The sequence below is a fragment of the Mustela putorius genome, unplaced genomic scaffold, assembly GCF_011764305.1.
Source record: "Mustela putorius furo isolate JIRA1106 unplaced genomic scaffold, ASM1176430v1.1 tig00003923_pilon_pilon_pilon, whole genome shotgun sequence".
Classification (NCBI taxonomy): domain Eukaryota; kingdom Metazoa; phylum Chordata; class Mammalia; order Carnivora; family Mustelidae; genus Mustela; species Mustela putorius.
This window is the reverse complement of record NW_025422068.1, coordinates 13,913,054-13,932,208: the sequence shown is the minus strand read 5'-3', so window position 1 is coordinate 13,932,208 and position 19,155 is coordinate 13,913,054. Positions and strand designations below refer to the sequence as shown.

The 19,155-nt window shown below is 41.8% G+C and overlaps 1 pseudogene; it reads left to right on the top strand.

The window, feature by feature from the left end:
* Positions 1 to 13,527: 13,527 nt before the first annotated feature.
* On the top strand, positions 13,528 to 14,962 carry LOC123388886 (annotated as a pseudogene).
* The last annotated feature ends 4,193 nt before the right edge of the window (positions 14,963 to 19,155 follow it).

Below are 19,155 nucleotides of genomic sequence, written 5' to 3'. Positions count from 1 at the left end.
CTTGTTTCTTTACTGATTTTCTGCATTGATGATTTGTCTAATTCTGAGAGAGGCATGTTAATATCTCCTACGATTAGTGTATTCATATCAATATGACTCTTTATCTTGATTAACAGTTTCCTTAAGTGTTTGGCTGCTCCCATATTGGGAGCATAGATATTTACAATTGTTAGATCATCTTGGTGGATAGTCCCTTCAAAGATTTTGTATTGTCTTTCTGTATCTCTGACTATAGTCTTTAATTTCAAGTCTCATTTATCTGATATGAGATTCACTACCCCAGCCTTGTTTTGAGGCCCATTGTCATGAAAGATGCTTCTCCATCCCTTCACGTTCAGTCTGCGTGTATCTTTAGGTTCAAAATGGGTCTCTTGTAGACAACATATGGATGGGTCCTGTCGTTTTATCCAATCTGCAACCCGGTGCCATTTTATGGGTGCTTTTAGGCCATTCACATTGAGAATGATTATCGATAGATACGTTTTTACTGACATTGGGTTACCTTTGAAGTTTTTCTTTCTGTAGACTGTCTCTATATTTATGTTCAATGCTATTCTTGGGATTGTTACTCTTTTATAGATCCCCCCTTAATAGTTCCTGCAATGTCGGCTTGGTAGTTGCATAGTCTTTTAAGCCTTGCCAATCTTGAAAACTCTTTATCTCTCCATCCATTTTGAATGTCAGTCTTGCTGGATAAAGTATTCTTGGCTGCATGTTCTTCTCATTTTGTGCCCTGAATATATCTTGCCAGCCTCTTCTGGCTTGCCAGGTCTCTGTGGACAGGTCTGACGTTATTCTGATAGGCTAACCTCAGTAAGAAAGGAGCCTATTTGCCCTGGCAGCATTCAAAAGATTATACCTACAATTATAATTCCTCAATTTGACTATCAGGTGTTGTGATGTTTTTTTGGAATGTATAATCTTGGGTGGAGACCGTTCAGCCTCTAGTACATGAACGCTGGTCCCATTCGCGAGATTGGGAAAATTGTCATGAAGGACTTGTTCCACTATATCTTCTAGATCTCTTTCTTTCTCCTTCCCTTCACGGATTCCAATAATTCTGACGTTGGAACGCTTTATGGCATCATTTATTTCCCTGATTCTGTTTTCGTGGTTTCTAAGCTCTTTGATCCAGGCTTCCTCCTGATCCTTTCTCTCTATCTGTTTGTCTTACAGATCACTAATTCTATTTTCTGTCTCAGTTACCCTAGCTTCGAGAGAGTTTAGATTAGATTGGAACTCATTGAGAGCATTGTGAACCTCCTCCCTGGTAGTTTTAAGCTCTGCCCTAACATTGTGAACATCCTGTCTGGTTGCTTTCAGCTCAGCCCTAATCAATTCTGTTTGGTCATCCAAGGCTTCCTCCATCCTAGCTATTGCCTGGATAATTGTTAGCCTGAATTCTCTTTCCGATATATTGTCTATGTTGATAGCCGTTACCTCTGATGCAGAAGGTCCATCCTCTGTATTTTTCTTCTGTTGTGCATTCCTCCTCCTAGTCATTTTGGTGGGAGATGACTGTGCAGATAATAGCTGGATGTATCAACTGTGGTGCAGTCAAGGTGCACCCTGGAACACTTCCGAGCAATCAGGATTTCCTACCCAAATGAGAGACAAAAGAAAAGAAAAATAAAAAGAAAAAAAAAAGAAAAGAAGAACAATAAAAGAGAGAGGTGAGAGAGAGACAGGAAAGAAAGGGAAGATAAAAAGAAGGCTCAGCCCAGATGTGCCCCAAGGTAAGATTTATGAAGTAGACAAACAAAAAGAGATAAAAAGACTGATACAAGTATATTACAAGAAAAAAAATATATATGCAAATAAAGAAAGAACCGGGGCGCCTGGGTGGCTCAGTGTGTTAAAGCCTCTGCCTTCAGCTCAGGTCATGATCTCAGGGTCCTGTGATCGAGCCCCACATCAAGCTGTCTGCTCAGGAGGGAGCCTGCTTCCTCCTCTCTCTCTCTCTGTCTGCCTCTCTGCCTACTTGTGATCTCTGTCAAATAAATAAATAAAATCTTAAAAAAAATAAAGAAAGAACCTCGTCAAAAAGAACCCCCCAAGTGTAAAATTTATATGCTCTCAGTACAAACACAAAAAACACAGAAACACTGGTGGAATGGGAGAGTTCTTATAAATTCTCAGTGTGTGCGAGGAAGGTTGTTTTGATTCTTCCTGGATCTATCTTGATATCTTTGTTAAAGGACTCAACTTTCCTACGATAAAGGGGATTAAAAATTGGTTTACCTATAGGGGTAGTATTGATTGGAGAAAGGGGGTTACTTTGAAGTTTAACTCTATATGAATATTAGAGGATAAAAATAAAAAGGAATAAACTAGACTAAACTAAAATAAAATTTTAAAAAAGGGAATTCAAAAAAAAATGCAAAAGAAAAACATAGGTGTATGTATCAAAAAGTTCAAGTTAGAAGGGTATTATGGAATTTGATGTACTGTACAACTCGCTGTGATGGTAAATAGGTTAAAAAATTACCTATGTGTAAAAAAAAAATGGAATCGTGGGAACGAGTGAACAATACAAGTTTTCCTATGAAGTAGTGGTTGTTCTCTTGTAGTCCTTTTTTAATTTTTTCTTTCTTGGTTTGTTTTCTGGGGGAGGGCCTGCCACGTGGGTTGTCAGTCAATGATATTTCCTTAGTTAAGTCCTCCCGCCCCCTCAAGGGCGTGGGCTCTGAGGAAATTGGTTTTTTTCTGGCTTTTGTTCTCTGGCGGTTTTTATGCTTGTTCTTTTTTTTTTTTTCTCTCCCCTTGACCGCCTTTGATGGTTGTTGTAGTTTTAGAGGAAAACAAACTGCAGCCTGATCTCCCTCTCAGAGAGAAGCCTCAGTCTGGGTGCAGAGCCTAAATAAGTTCCCCCTTGGCTGCTGGCAGAGCAGGTTCCAATTTTCAGACCCTGGGGGCGCAGGATCTTTTGATTGTACCCAAAATCAAAGCAGTGGCAGCTGTCTGGGAGCTCCCGACCTCCAGAGAGGTTCCAAGTAGCAATCGCACACTGAGAGTTTGCTGGGGCCTGGGCTGGGAGTGCCCGGCTTGCGCGCACCTCTTTCAGAGGGGGCTATGGGTCGGGCGCGCATCTTGGGCACTGAGAATGGGGCGCTGGTCCGTAAGCACCAGGCTGGGCTTTTGCACACCTCTGTCACGGGAGAGTTGGGGCGCGCGGCTTAGGCTTTGAAACAATGGTGCTGATCAAAGAGCAACGGCTGGGCCTTTGTAGCTCAGGGGAGCATGAGGGACTGGGCACATATCTCAAGCTTTGTGGTAGGGCTCGCACATTCTGCCCACCGGCGTGGCTCCCATCCCCTCACAGGAACTAGAACCCACGCATTCTTGGTCTCTCTGGCGGTTTAGGGACCAAGAGCTGGTTTCTCCGCCACACTCTCTCTGCCTCAGGGCAGGGGAGGCTCTCCTGGAACCGGGCACTTAAGCCCCTGTCCCTAGCCGCCCCGATTCCCACAAATTTCCCCCACAATCCTTTGCTCTTTTGGAGTGCTTTCAACCAGTCTCCAAGTTAATGCTGGTCCCCAGACGCAGGGCACTCTCGCTCATATTGGGGTATTACTTTCCAACCGGTCACCTCTTGTGGCTTCCTCCCCCTTTTGTTTATCTTCTAATATCAGTCGCCATTCCCACTCTGCTTTACCTCCCCACTGGCGTCTTCTGCCCCTATAGAGATCCAGACGTGTATAATTCTGATCTCAGGCTGATTTCATGGGTGATCGGAGTTCTTTGGTAGGTAATCAGCTCCCTTTGGGGTACCGGCTGAAAAGGCGCCTCCTTATAAAGATAATTTTTTAAGCTATTTACCATCACAGTGAGATATACAATTCCAATGAGATATATCAAATTCCAGAATAACCTTTTAACCTGAACTTTTACCCACATTTTTCTTTTACTTTTCTATTTTTTAAATTTGTTAAAATTTCATTTTATTTTAGTTTAGTTTATTCTTTTTTATTTTTATTTTTTAATATTCATATGGCGTTAAACTTCAACGTAGTCCCCTTTCCCCAATCAATGCTACCACTATAGCTAAACCAATTTTTAATCCGCCTTTATCTTAGGAAAGTTGAGTCCCTTTACAAAGATGTCGTGATACATACAGTAAGAATCAAAACAAACTTCCTGCCCCACACTGAGAATTTATAACCACTCTCCCATCTTTTACTTCTGCCAGTGTTTCTGTGTATTTTTTTTTGTCCTGGTAGTATATAAATCGTATACTTGGGGTTCCTTTTGACGAGGTGCCTTTTTTTTTTTTGTCTTGCTTTAAAACATACATATATATATATATATATATATATATATATATATATATATATAAATAATCTTGTCATCTACTTTTGCCAGTCTTTTTATTTGTCTGTTTATGTTTGTTTGCCTCATAAATGTTACCTTGGGGCCCATTTGGGTGGGACCTTCTCTTTTATCTTTCTTTTTTTTCCCTGTCTCTCTCAACCTCTCTCTTTTCTTTTTCTCTTTTATCTCCTCGTTTTTTATTTCATTTGCGTGGGGACTCTTGATTGCTCAGAAGCGCTCCAGGGTGCACGCTGACTGCACCATGTTCGATACATCCAGCTACATCCGTTCAGCCATCTCTCACCAAAATGACCAGGAGGAGGAACGCCCAACAGAAGAAAAATTCAGAGGCTGGGCCATCTGCAACAGAGCTAATGGCTATAAACATAGACAATAGGTCGGAAAGGAATTCAGACTGACAATTTTACAAGCAATACCTAGTTTCGAGAAATCCATGGATGACAAAATGGAATTGATTAGAACAGAGCTGGAAGTCACCAGGGATGATGTTCACAATGTTCTCAATGAGTTCCAATCTAATCTAAATGACATAAAAGCTAGGGTAACTGAGACAGAAGATAGAATTAGTGATCTGGAGGAAAAACAGATATAGAGAAAGAACCAGGAGGCAGCCTGGAACAAATAGCTTAGAAACCATGAAAACAGAATTAGGGAAATAAATGACACCATGAAACGTTCCAGCGTCAGAATTATTGGAATCCCTGAAGGGGAGGAGAAAGAAAGAGTTCTAGAAGATATAGTGGAACAAACACTCCATGAAAAATTTCCCAATCTCACAAATAGAAACAACGTTCGTGCACTAGAGGCAGAACAGTATCTCCCCAAGATTATACATTCTAAGAAAACATCAAGGCATCTGATAGTAAAATTGAGAAATCGTAATTGTAGATACAATCTTTTGAAAGCCACTAGGACAAAGAAGCTACATACATACAGAGGAAAGCCCATCAGAATAACGTCAGACCTGTCCACAGAGACCTGGCAAGCCAGAAAGGTCTGGCAAGATATATTCAGGGCACTAAATGAGAAGAACATGCAGCCAAGAATACTTTATCCAGCAAGACTGACATTCAAACTGGATGGAGAGATAAAGAGTTTCCAAGACCGACAAGGCTTAAAAGACTGTGCAACCACCAAGTTGACACTGCAGGGAATATTAATGGGGGTTCTATAAGAGAGTAAAAATCCCAAGAATAGCATTGAACATAAATATAGAGACAACCTACAGAAAGAAAGTCTTCAAAGGTAACACGATGTCAATAAAAATGTATCTTTCCCTAATCACTCTCAATGTGAATGGCCTAAATGCACCCAGGAAATGACACAGGGTTGCAGATTGGATAAAACGACAGGACCCATCCATATGTTGTCTACAAGAGATCCATTTAGAAACTAAGGATACACCCAGCCTGAAACTGAAGGAATGCGGAAGTATCTTTCATGCCAATGGGTCTCAAAGGAAGGCCAGGGTAGCGATTCTCATACCAGATAAATTAGATTTTAAGATAAAGACTGTAATCAGTGATACAGAAGGACACTACATCATTCTTAAAGGGACTATCTATCAAGATGAGCTAACAATTGTAAATATCTATGCCCCCAATATGGGAGGCCCCAATTACATATGAAAACTATTAATCAAGATAAAGAATTGTATTGATATGAATACATCAATAGTAGGAGATCTTAACATGCCTCTTTCAGAAATAGACAGATCATCAAAGCTGAAAATCAGTAAAGAAACAAGAGCATTGAATGACACATTGGACCAGATGGACCTCATTGATATATACAGAACATTCCACCCTAAAACTAGAGAATAATCATTCTTCTCAAGTGCACATAAAACCTTCTCCAGAATAGACCACATACTGGGTCACAAATCAGGACTCAACTGATACCAAAAGACTGAGATTATTCCCTGCACATTCTCAGATCACAATGCTTTGAAACTGGAGCTCAATCACAAGGAAATGCTTGAAAAGAACTCAAATTCCTGATAGCTAAAGACCACCTTGCTTAAAAATTCTTGGATCAACCAGGAGATCAAAGAAGAGCTGAAACAATTCATGGAAACCAATGAGAATGGAGGCACTTCAGTCCAAAACCTATGGGATACAGCAAAGGCAGTCATAGGGAAATACACAGCCCTCCAAGCCTCCCTCAAAAAAATTGAAAAATCCAAAATACACCATCTGTGTCCATACCTTAAAGAACTGGAGAATCAACAACAAATCAAACCAACCCCACACACAAGAAGGGAAATAATCAAGATTAGAGCAGAGATGAATGAAGTAGAAACTAGAAATACAGTAGAACGTATCAATGAAACTAGAACCTGGATTTTTGAAAGATGAATAATATCGATAAATCATTGGCCACATTAATCCAAAAGAAAAGAGAGAAAGCCCAAATTAATAAAATTATGAATGAAAAGGGAGAGATCATAACAAACACCAAGGAAGTAGAAACAATCATCAGAAGTTATTATCAACAGTTATATGTGAATAAGTTTAGCAATGTAGATTAAATGGATGCATTCCTGGAAAACTATAAACTCCCAAAATTGAACCAGGAAGAAATTGACATCCTGAACAGATGATAACTAGTAATGAGATAGAAGCATTGATCAAAAACCTCCCAAAAAACAAGAGCCCGGGACCTGACAGATTCCCTGGGGAATTCTACCAATCTTTCAAAGACGAAAGAACACCTATTATCCTGAAGCTGTTTCAAAAAACTGAAACAGAAGGAAAACCTCCAGACTCTTTTTATGAAGCCAGCATTACCTTGATCCCCAAACTAGGCAAGGGTCTCATCAAAAAGGAGAATTTCAGACCAACATCACTGATTAATATGGATGCTAAGATTCTCAGTAAGATCCTAGCAAATAGGATCCAACAACACATTAAAAAGTTTATCCACCTCAGGGTCCTGGGATCGAGTCCCACATCGGGCTCTCTGCTCAGCAGGGAGCATGCTTCCTCCTCTCTCTCTCTCTGCCTGCCTCTCTGCCTACTTGTGATCTCTCTTTGTCAAATAAATAAATAAAATCTTAAAAAAAAATAAAGTTTATCCACCATGACCAGGTGGGATTCATCCCTGGGTTACAAGGGACATAAAATTTACATCCCTTGTAAGGGATAGTTCAACATTTACAAATCAATCAGTGTGATAGAACAAATCAATAAGAGAAGAGAGAAGAACCACATGGTCCCCTCAATTGATGAAAAAAAAAAAAACTTTTGAAAAAAATCCAGCATCTATTCCTGATAAAATGCTTTAATGTATAGGGATAGAGGGAACATTCCCGACCTTCATAAAATCTATCTATGCAAGACCCAAAGAAAATATCATCCTCAATGGGAAAAAGCTCAGAGCCTTCCCGTTAAGTTCAGGAACATGACAAGGATGCCCTCTCTCACCACTCTTTTTTTTTTTTTTTAAGATTTTATTTATTTATTTGAGAGAGATTTATTGAGAGAGATCAAAAGCAGGCAGAGAGGCAGGGAGAGAGAGAAGAGGAAGCAGACTCCCTGCCGCGTAGAGAGCCCGATGTGGGGCTCGATTCCAGGACTCCAAGTTTATGACCTGAGCTGAAGGCAGCAGCTTAACCCGTTGAGCCACCCAGGCGCCCCTCTCTCACCACTCTTGTTCAAAATAGTATTAGAAACCCTAGCAACAGCAACCAGACAACAAAGAGAAATAAAAGGTATACAAATTGGCAATGAAGCGTCAACTCTCTCTCTTTGCAGATTGCATGATGCTGTATATGGAAAACCCAAAAGACTCCACCCCCAAACTATTAGAACTCATATAACAATTCAGTAATGTGGTAGGAAAAAAAGCCAAAGTACAGAAATTAGGGGCTTTCTAATACACTAACAATGAAAATACAGAAAGGGAAATTAGAAAATCAATTCCATTTACTCTACCACCAAAAACCATAAGATACCTGGGAATAAACCTAACCAAAGTGCTACTAGATCTGTACTCGAGAAACTACACAACACTCATGAAAGAAATTGAAGAAGACACAAAAAGACCATTCAACCAATAGCAGAAGACCATTCCATGCTATTGGATCAGAAGAATAAACATTGTTAAAATGCCTATAATGCCTAGAGCAATCTATACTTTTAATGCCATTCTGATCAAAATTCCTCTGGTATTCTTCAAACAGCTGGAGCAAATAATCCTAAAATGTGTATGGAATCAGAAGAGACCCTGAATTGCTAACTTAATGTTGATAAAGAAAAACAAAACTGGGGGCATCACGTTACCTGACTTCAAGCTTTACTACAAAGCTGTGATCACCAAGACAGCACTGTACTGGCATAAAAACAGACACATAGACCAGTGGAAAATATGAGAGAGCCCAGATATGGATCCTCAAGTCTATGGTCAAATAATCTTCGAAAAAGCAGGAAAAAATATACAGTGGAAAAAAGACAGTTTCTTCAATAAATGGTGCTGGGATAACTGGGCAGCTATATGTAGAAGAATGAAACTCGACCATTCTCTTACACCGTACACAAAGATCAACTCAAAATGGATAAAAGACCTCAACGTGAGACAGGAATCCATCAGAATCCTAGAGGAGAACACAGCCACAGCAGCTTCTTTCAATATATGTCTCCAAAGGCAAAGGGAACAAAAGCGAAAATAAACTTTTGGGACTTCATCAAGATCAAAAGCTTGTGCATTGCAAAGGAAACAGTCAAGAAAACCAAGAGGCAACCCAGAGAATGCGAGACTATATTGACAAATGACAGTATAGACAAAAGGTTGATATCCAGGATCTACAAAGAACTTCTCAAACTCAACACACTCAAAACAGATAATAATGTCCAAAATGGGCAGAAGACATGAACAGACACTTCTCCAATGAAGGCATACAAATGGCTATCAGACACATGAAAAAATGTTCATCATCACTAGCCATCAGGGCGATTCAAGTTAAAACCACATTGAGATAACAACTTACACCAGTTAGAATGGCCAAAATTAGAAAGATAGGAAACAACATGTGTTGGAGAGGATGTGGAGAGAGGAAAACCCTCTTCCACTATCGGTGACAATGCAAGTTGATGCAGCCACTTTGGAAAACAGTGTGTAGATTCTGTAAGAAATTAAAAATAGAGCTTCCCTATGACCCTGCCATTGCACTCCTGCGTATTTACCCCAAAGATACAGATATAGTGAAAAGAAGGGCCACCTGTACCCCAATGTTTATAGCAACAATGGCCACAGTCGCCAAACTGTGGAAAGAACCAAGACACCCTTCCACTGATGAATGGATAAGGAATATGTGGTCCATATACACTATGGAGTACTATGCCTTCATCAGAAAGGATGAATACCCATCTTTTTATCAACATGGATGGGACTGGAAGAGATAATGCTAAGTGAAATAAGCCAAGCAGATATAGCCAATTATCATATGGTTTCACTTATTTGTGGAGCATAACAATTAACATGGAGGACATGGATAGATGGAGAGGAAAAGGGAGTTGAGGGAAATTGGAAGGGGAGTTGAACATGAGAGACTATGGACTATGTAAAACAATCTGAAGGTTTTGAATGGGTTGGGGGTGGGAGGTCGGGGGAGCCAGGTGGTGGGTTTTATGGAGGGCACGTATTGCATGGAGCACTGGGTGTGGTGCATAAACAATGAAATCTGTTACACTGAAAAGAAATGAAAGAAATATGGTTTCTCTAGGTGATACATTTAGCATTATATTGGTTGAGACTTGCAGCCTGCCCATGTCTATATATGTGTGTGTGTGTGTGTGTGTGTGTGTGTGTGTGTGTGTGTGTATATATATATATATATATATATATATATATATTACAAAAGAAATATTAATTTATCATCTTGAAGGAGAAGTTATCTGTTTTCCTTTAAAACTTGGTTTCCAGGTGATGATAGCAGGAGTGTCACTGATAATGCCATCAGTAATTGGCCAGTTGACCTGCCCAGTGATTCGTCACCAGAATGAGGGCAAACTGAGAAATCTCTGATGATGGGCCAGGTTATAGTGGTGGTGACATTACATGAAGAAGATATTTTGATGTCCCAGGTTTGTTATAAAAGCTCAGCAACGACCCAAGCTGCAATGAAGAAAGAGATGGTGGTTCAGTCACAGTACTTCCTGGACTTCTGGGCTCTGTTCTTATCACATGCCCATGGCAAGCCCTTAGACCATTCTTACTGCCCTGGGTCTCTCTCCAATACTCTACACACGATGATCATGTTAGTACCTGCATTTGTGCCCCTCTGTGGTCCTGGAAGTCCTTGAACATGTACACAGGAACTCCTCGACCTGCTTTGCTCTATGAGGATGCCCCAGGTCCTCTGGGACACATTCTGGCTTGGCACATGCGAGTGGGACACTGGAAGTAAGAGTACCATGGATTCTCAGCCATCTGGGTCCCACACTTTGGGGTCACATTTGCTCTCAGTACAGGAAAGATGAGTCCACATGCTGAGGGAACACTGAGCACATTACTACTCTGGAGTCCTCCAACTTGGCTCAGCACAGGGCACATGAAGTCCCTCAGCATCCAGCCAGTCCAGATGTGCACAATGTCTGGAATCCAGACACCTGGCATAGAGGGAATTTTATAAAAACAATTTGGAACTGGGATAAGGAATCACTGCATCACTTTACGCAGTGTGATCCATTGGAATACAAGTCCTCAGACCATGAACTGTATGAGCCAGATCACCAGTGATCAAACTAATTCTCCAGACACCTGGGCAACCCAGAGCGCACAGATGATAAAGACAAAGACAAAGCATAACAAACAGGAATTCAGGCTTCAGAACAGAACCCCCACCAGGAACCAAAAGACTGGGAGCCCTCTGATCCCATTTGACACTATGCAGATGAGTCACACAGACACTGGGTGGACAAGGAGCCCACATACCTCAAGCTGGACAGCCCAGTGCAGCACAAGACAAATAAGCCCAAAGAACACGCTTTCCAAGTACCAAGAATCCATGAGTCCTGCATCCCAGCTATGTATCGGGAAAATGATTCACCTATTCAGAAGCATTTCCATGTACTTTTGGACCTGGAGTCCAAAAACTCAGCTCTCTACTTGGCCTCGAAACAGACAACTCAGCTCTTTGCTTGGTCAAGGACTCAACCTGACAGCAGGGTCACCATGTGTCCTTGGACCTGGTGACCAACAACTGATCTGTCTGATAGGGTTGGCAGGCACATTGACAGTAGGCTAAACATGTGCTCTTGGATCTTGAGTCCAAGAAAGGTGTTCTGGTCTATACCAAGCAGACACTTAGACAGGAGGCTCACCATGTTCCCATGGACCTGGAGACCAAAAAGTGAGCTGTCTGGTAAGCTAAGCAGTCACCTTGACAGTGGAGTCACCATGGGCACTTGGATATTGAGCCCAAAATAGGAGCTCTGAGCTAGACAAAGCAGACAACTGGACTTAAGACTCACGATGTCCACTTGGATCTGGCAACCAACAACCCACCTCTTTGCGTGGCCAAGCAGACACCATGGCAGTGGGCTCACCATGTGTCAGTGGACCTGGAGGCCAACAACTAAACTGTCTTATGGACTAAGAAGGCACATTGAGAGTGTGATAACCATGTGCCCTTGGACTTGGAGATCAAGAATGCAGATCTGTGACAAGAAAGTCAGGCTACTTGACAGCTGGCTCAGCGTGTGCTTATGGACCTGGACACCATAAATTCAAGACCACTAGGCCACCTAGTAGAACTGGACAATAGGCTCACGATGTGGCCTTGACCTGGAGACCAAAAAAAGAGATCTGAGCGGGGCCACGCAGACACTGAGACAGGAGTCTCACCATGTGCCCTTGTACCTCGAGACAAAATCTCAGCTCTATGCTTCTATAAAGAATCACCTTGAGAGTGGACTAACAATGAGCCCTTGGACCTTGAGCCAAAGAAAGGAGCTCTGGACTGGGCGAAGCCAACACCTGAAGAACAGGCTGACCATGTGCCCTCGTACCTCAAGAATATCTCAGCTCTTTATTAGGCCAAATGTCCACTGGGAGAGTAGGCTTCCCATGTGCCCTTGATTATGTCAACCAGTAAAGGAACTCTGGGCTAGTCCCAGAAGATACCTTGAGAGTGGGATCAGCACATACCCTTGGATGGGGAGGCCAACAACACAGAACTTTGTTAGGCCAAGAAGGCACCTGGATAGCAGGATTACCATGTGTTCTTTAAAGTCAATAAGAATAGCACAGCTCTTCACAAGGCCAAGCAGGCAAATTGAGAGTGGGGTTACTATGTGCTCTTGGGCCAGGATAACAACAACTGATCTGTCTAATCAGCCAATCAGACACCTGAGAGCAGGCTCACTGTGCTCCCTTGGACTTCAAAATCATCACCTCCGGTCTGTGCTCAAGCAAGTAGACACGTAGATAACAGGCTTACCATATTCCCTTGAACCTGGAGACCAACAATTCAGCTTTTTGATAGGCCAAACAGGCATTTGTTAAACAGGCTCACCATGGAATCTTGGACCCATACACCAAAAAATCAACTCTCTTCTAGGTCCCAGCGACAGTGGGATCACCATGTACCCTTGGAATGGAGATCAGTAAGTGAGCTGTCTGATAGGCCAAGGACGTACCTGGACAACAGTTTCACCATGTACCCTTGAAACTGTAGACCAACAATGCAGCTGTGCCTTGGGCCAAGAAGCCATGTGGAAAGTGAGCTCAGCATTTGCCCATAGACATAGATCCTTCCTTCTCCCAAGAGTACATGACTCTCAAACACTGGGCTTGCCAGTTGATATCAGACTATGAGATATGTAAACCTGCTGAGCATTGCACCAATGTGTCCACAGGAACCATGGAGACCTGGGAGACTTCAAACCCTGAGCCTTCCATCCTAGGATATCACTGGGCTAAGAAGCTGCTGGGACACCAACTTGTCCCAAAACTCTATGACTGTGTCCTTTTCAACACTGCAGAGAAGCGAGCATTTGAGTCCCTTCTTACTTTGGATTCACATCAGCGTCAGGTCCTTGTGGCCTGCTATCTATGTATTATTCATTTTTGGGGAAGTTCTTCTCAGAAGAAAACTACACCATGCCCTAGGAGATGGAACAGTGGCTTGAAGACTTTTTTTTTTATTATTATTAAAACATATGTCAGGACTATAACGGTTGGAGGAATGGCAGTGATCACACATCGGCTGTTGGAAAGAACTGGATTCTTGTTTCAAGCCATCATCAGAAAAACTAATTTTGCTGTATTGTAAGGATCAGAAGATCTGATCCTGATTGCAGAACCATCCCTGATTACAGAAACTAGGTTGTGTCCCCACCCTCATCCTTCCAGACCATTCCAGGAAATCTAGGAGGTTCCATCTGGGAAAACACTAGGAGTTCTTGGAAGGGAAATAAGGGAGAGGATTATTGGTTGGAATAAAAACAGGGTTGAATGAGTTCCAGAAAGCAAGGTTCTCAAACTAATGGACAAAATCTGCAAAAAAAGACAACTTTAAGAAAAGAATGAGAAGCAATATGCAGAGAAGTAAGATGAGAGGGGCTTCCTCAGGAAAGAAGACTGCTGGTCCACAGCAGAAGAATCTGGAACCGGCTCTCCCAGGGCCGATGGGGGAGGTCGCTCTGCAGAGAACCCCCCTTCAGGATCTGTGAGGAAGACTAGAAAGAACAAGCAGAAGACTCGTGGAAATGGAGATGGTGGCAGTACCAGTGAAGCCCCCCAGCCACCTCGGAAGAAAAGGTTCCGGGCCGATCCCACTGTTGAAAGTGAGGAGGCCTTTAAGAATAGAATGGAAGTTAAAGTGAAGATTCCTGAAGAATTAAAACCATGGCTTGTTGAGGACTGGAACTTAGTTACCAGGCAGAAGCAGCTCTTTCAACTTCCTGCTAAGAAAAATGTAGATGCCATTCTGGAAGAGCATGCAAATTGCAAAAAGTCACAGGAAAATGTTGATAACAAGGAATACGCAATTAATGAGCTTGTGGCAGGAATAAAAGAATATTTCAATGTGATGTTGGGCATTCAGCTTCTCTACAAATTTGAAAGGCCCTAGTATGCAGAAATCCTCTTGGCTCACCCTGATGCACCAATGTCCCAGGTTTATGGAGCCCCACACCTACTGAGATTATTTGTAAGAATCGGAGCTATGTTGGCATATACACACCTTGATGAGAAGAGCCTTGCATTATTGTTGGGCTATTGCATGTTTTCCTAAAATATCTGGTAAAGAGTGTTGCATCTCTGGTTACTTCCAGTGATTACAAAGTGGCTTCGGCTGAGTACCACCGCAAAGCCCTGTGAGGGTCTACTGACCACTCACTGTTACGTCTGGTATCTGTAAACACTCTTTTTGTTCTTAGTCTTTTTCTTGTGTAATTGATGTTCTTTAAAACTGTTAATGTATAACATGGCTTATGTTTCAGTTTGTTTTCTGTTTTGTTCTAAACAGAAAATGAAAGGAGTGCAAGCTCCTTTTCTCATTTCAAAGTTGCTACCAGTGTACACAGTAATTAGACAAAGAAGAAACATTCAGTAGAACATTTCATTGCCTAGTTGACAACATTGCTTGAAAGCTGGTGGTTCTATCCCTTTGACACTACACAATTTTCTATATATGTGTTAATGCTACGTGACAAAATGCCCTGATTCCTAGTGCAAAGGTTCAACTTAATGTCTATACTTGAAAACCCATGCATTTGTGCTCTCTCTCTCTTTCTCTTTTTTAAAATGGTGCTTGAAGTAAAACAGGCCATCCTATGCAAGTCCATCTATGTTGTTCCTTAGGCATTCTATCTTTGCACAGATTGTTGAAGGATGGTGATTTGTTTCATGGTTTTTGTATTTGAGTCTAATGCACGTTCTAACTTGATAGAGGCAATGCATTATTGTGTAGCCATGGTTTTCTGGAGAAGTTGATATTTTAGGAATTGTATTTAAGATCTTAAATAAAATTTGTTTCTAAATTTCAAAGCCAAAAAAAAAATATGTCAGGAAATGAAGAGGGGTGATGGGAGGAAGTTGTAGAGGAGATCAAGGCCCTGAACACTGTGGAGTCTTTGGCTGAGATCCTCCAGTTGAAGGAGTAGTGTTACATCCTCAAAAGACTAGTGGAGGCCTTAAAGCAAGAAGCCAAGCAGTGCAGTGAGAGGCAGGCTCAGCTCCATGAGTTGGAGAGTTTCTTCATTCAAATGAAGGTCTTCCTGGATGTTTCTGCCTTACACGCAGTGCCCAAGGGTTAATGTATGGGCACCCACCCACTATGGAACAGAAGGGGAGTTGGGAAGTGTGTGATCATCTAGCAGAGTGGTGGTGTGCTATGAATTTGAATATTAGGTAAATAAACCATTTAAAATTATTATTTCTGTATAGCTAATTTACAAGAACAACCCCTGGGTGAGCATAATGAGCAGCCTGTCTTAGAGTCAGTACTGTCCTTTATGAGTCATCACATTCTCCTGACTCTGGGGTCTCCATGGCTCTAAGAATATGTTGGGGGCATATACAGAGCTTCCTCTGAGCATAACCTGCCTGTTCCCATCAACAGTTTTGGACATACTGATCTGTATAACCAAAGCAGAGCAGTTAAGGACAGTACCGTACTGATTGGAAGGAATAGAGAAGCAGTATGTCTATACATAGGTATTTCTTCATAAGGCAATTGGGGGAGACAAATTCAGTAGATTTTTGCTAAATCTGAGGTTTCCCCCTGATGTTATGACTTCAGACCATGGCCAAAACAATAGGTGTTTCTCCATGACAGGTTCCTATGTGAGGCAATCCTTGGAAGAACAAATATGACAAGACCAAGGAAACAGGCTAGAGTGAGGCCAGAGGCATGAGACCATTACCTGTCTCTTGGTCACGAGGTTTTGGGTCAGGGCGGGAGGCAAAATGGTATGAGATGACAGGATGGTGGGATCCATTATGACCAAGGAAGTACTGCAGGAGTTGGGGAGACATGTGGGATTCACATTGGGAGTTTTATGTGTATGGGTGTTTGCACAGAGTAAGGCACACTGTGAGAGAGGTGGGAATAGGTGCACCTTGGAGACTTCAGGGTCTTGGAACCACTTCCAAGGGTCAGTGCTGACTTTCTGATAAATTGGACACTGGGGGCCAGAATGGAGTTGGAAGATGATATTCCTGGCTGGCTCCACTGACCTGGTGTCTCCAATGGACTCCAATTGAGTGTGTAGCGGAAGGGTCTAGGGCTGTGGCTCCTGGGCTGAGCTCAGTTATAGCATTTTGCTCATACCACCTCATTATACCCAGATGGGAACAATGAGGAGGCTTCCTTTGTGGGTTGGAAGTGAAATTCAGGGGAACTTGTTAAAGGAGAGGCTTGAATCCATAAGCTGGATGATGTATGAACTAATTTGAGGGTGCTGCTTTTGGGAGCCAGTGTGAAGGCTGGTAGACTCCAGGTAACTTAAATGTAAGTGGGATATGGGTTGCTTGTGTGTAATCCTAGCATTAAAACATCCTGTGCTTATCTGCTCAGACCCTGCTCACCCTGTCCTGGGTTCCACAAACATCAGGCCCCTGGGTTGGCTATTACCAGAGAGCTGCTCACACCTTGAGCCTATATTCCTTCATATCTAAAATGGGGACAACTTTACTATGAGGTAATTGTGTGAGCAGGAGGCAAGAGAAGGTAGTTTCAGAGAGGAGATCTACAAGGGCAGGGACAGATGCAGTGTACAGGACGGAAGTAAGAAGGGAAAATTGAATCTGAGCCAGTTCCTTGTCCTGGTCTTTCCTCCCCAAAGAGAAAACATCAGCATTTGGAAGGTAGCAGTGTGCGGGTTGCCTTTGTTCCATACCTGGCCCTCCCTGCCCCTTATGGCTCTAGGGCATCAAAGGAAAGCATCTGTCCAGCAGAAAGCAGATGCTTCCAAATGGAGCCACCCAGGTGCCCCAGTCCATGATTAAATCAGTTTTTCACTATTCAATCCGTTTGATTAAGCAACACTTTTTTGGGGCTGCCTTCTGTGTGTTGTTAACACTAACACATTGTGGTTTCCTTTGCTCTTTTGTAATCACTGAGGATGTTAGGAATCTTTTCATGTGACTATTGGCTGTTGGTTTTCTCCGTGGGATATTTCTGTTCCAGTATTTTCATGGTTTTAAAGGGACCTACCTTTCTTTCTTGATTTCTAGTTATCCTTTCTAGATTTGTATACAGTTCCTTAGCTCAATAGAGCCTTTCCTAGTTTTAGTCCTGTCATGTGGTGGGCAAGATTTTATTTTTTGAAACTTTGAATGAGTACAGTCCAACTTCCAAACCTTTCTTGTGCTTCCCGATTTTGGTGTTATAGCATTTTGCTCATACCACCTCATTATACACAGATGGGAACAATGAGGAGGCTTCCTTTGTGGGTTGGAAGTGAACTTCAGGGGAACTTGGTAAGGGAGAGGCTTACCTCTCCATAATCTCTGCCACCTCCTCCAGATCCTAAAACTGTTTTACTGTTGTATCTTCCAAAAAACTTCTGATGTCGTCTTTCGTATTTAGGCTGCCTCAGTCTGGAATAGCGTTTTAGGCTCTTCTGTTCCATGTGGATATTCACGTCGTATATCACGACTTTGTCAAAGTTGGCCCTTTTGGGGTTTTATGTTTCCTCTGGTCATTTCAATAGTCCTTTTGTAATACATCCAATCCCATCAGATTCTCCTCTCACTCTCTTTCTACCTCACTCTTGCTCTCAATTCATTCTTCCCATTTGCTGGGGAAGAACTAGTCCTTTTCATTTCCGTGGAAATAGAATTGGGTTCTCCATGAACACAGGCACTTGCTAGATGGGAAACTGGGATTGTATTGAATCTCTTGATCAAGGTGGGGTCAACTGAAACTTTATGTCATCCATTCTATGAACCTGTTCTACGAACATATGTAACATATTAACATATTGGACATCCCATTGATTTAGATCCTAAATACCCCTTAGTCATCTTTGATGATTTTCTGGATGGAGACTTGTTGTGTAGAGACTGTATAAAGTCTTTGGGTAGATGAAGTCCTCGGTTTGGTGCTCTCCTCAATAGGATTCAACCTTTGTTCATATTTCACAGAACTCCAATGAATTTTTCTTAATTTTTAACTTATATCTGATGACTTTGATTTAGTCACTTCCTGATCCAAATACTTTGTACATTCTCATAGAATATCTTTCTCTACAGTTTGCACTCAATTTATCCCATTGTTATCGCTTCCACGTTTCCTCCATCACTTCTTATACTCGTTAGGATGTCCCCTTCTAGGTTTGTAGAATACTTGTTCAATTTTAGGTGTTCAATAGCCCCGAATTTTGTTTCTGCCTTGGTGAGCTGATTGTGTATCTCACAGAAGCAGCACATCATTATGTGTCTATGTGGGTATGGATACAATCCAACACATTTAATCTTTTCATTAGAGTATAGAAACCATTGACATTTCATGAGATAACTGAGCCCTTCCATTTTTGTCCGTTGTCTTGCAATTGGTTTGCTTCATCCCTTTTTACATCCCTTTCTAAAGATACTTTTGTTTTCTGTATGTCTTTGAAATGCTGATAAATGCTGTCAGCCTCCAAATCTCTGGCCACTTAAAGTACATACCCCATGAGTAAAAGGAATGTAGACTTACAAAGAAGAACCATTTAGCTTTTATAGGTCCCTCTTAAAACACTAGAGAATTTACTTTCCCAAAAAGAAACAAATTCAGAAGGAAAGAGTAGGATGAAAGTCAACTTCATCAGCCTATATACAGATACACAATGCCAAAACACCTGTAAACTCCAAAAACATGCCAACTGTTTTTAA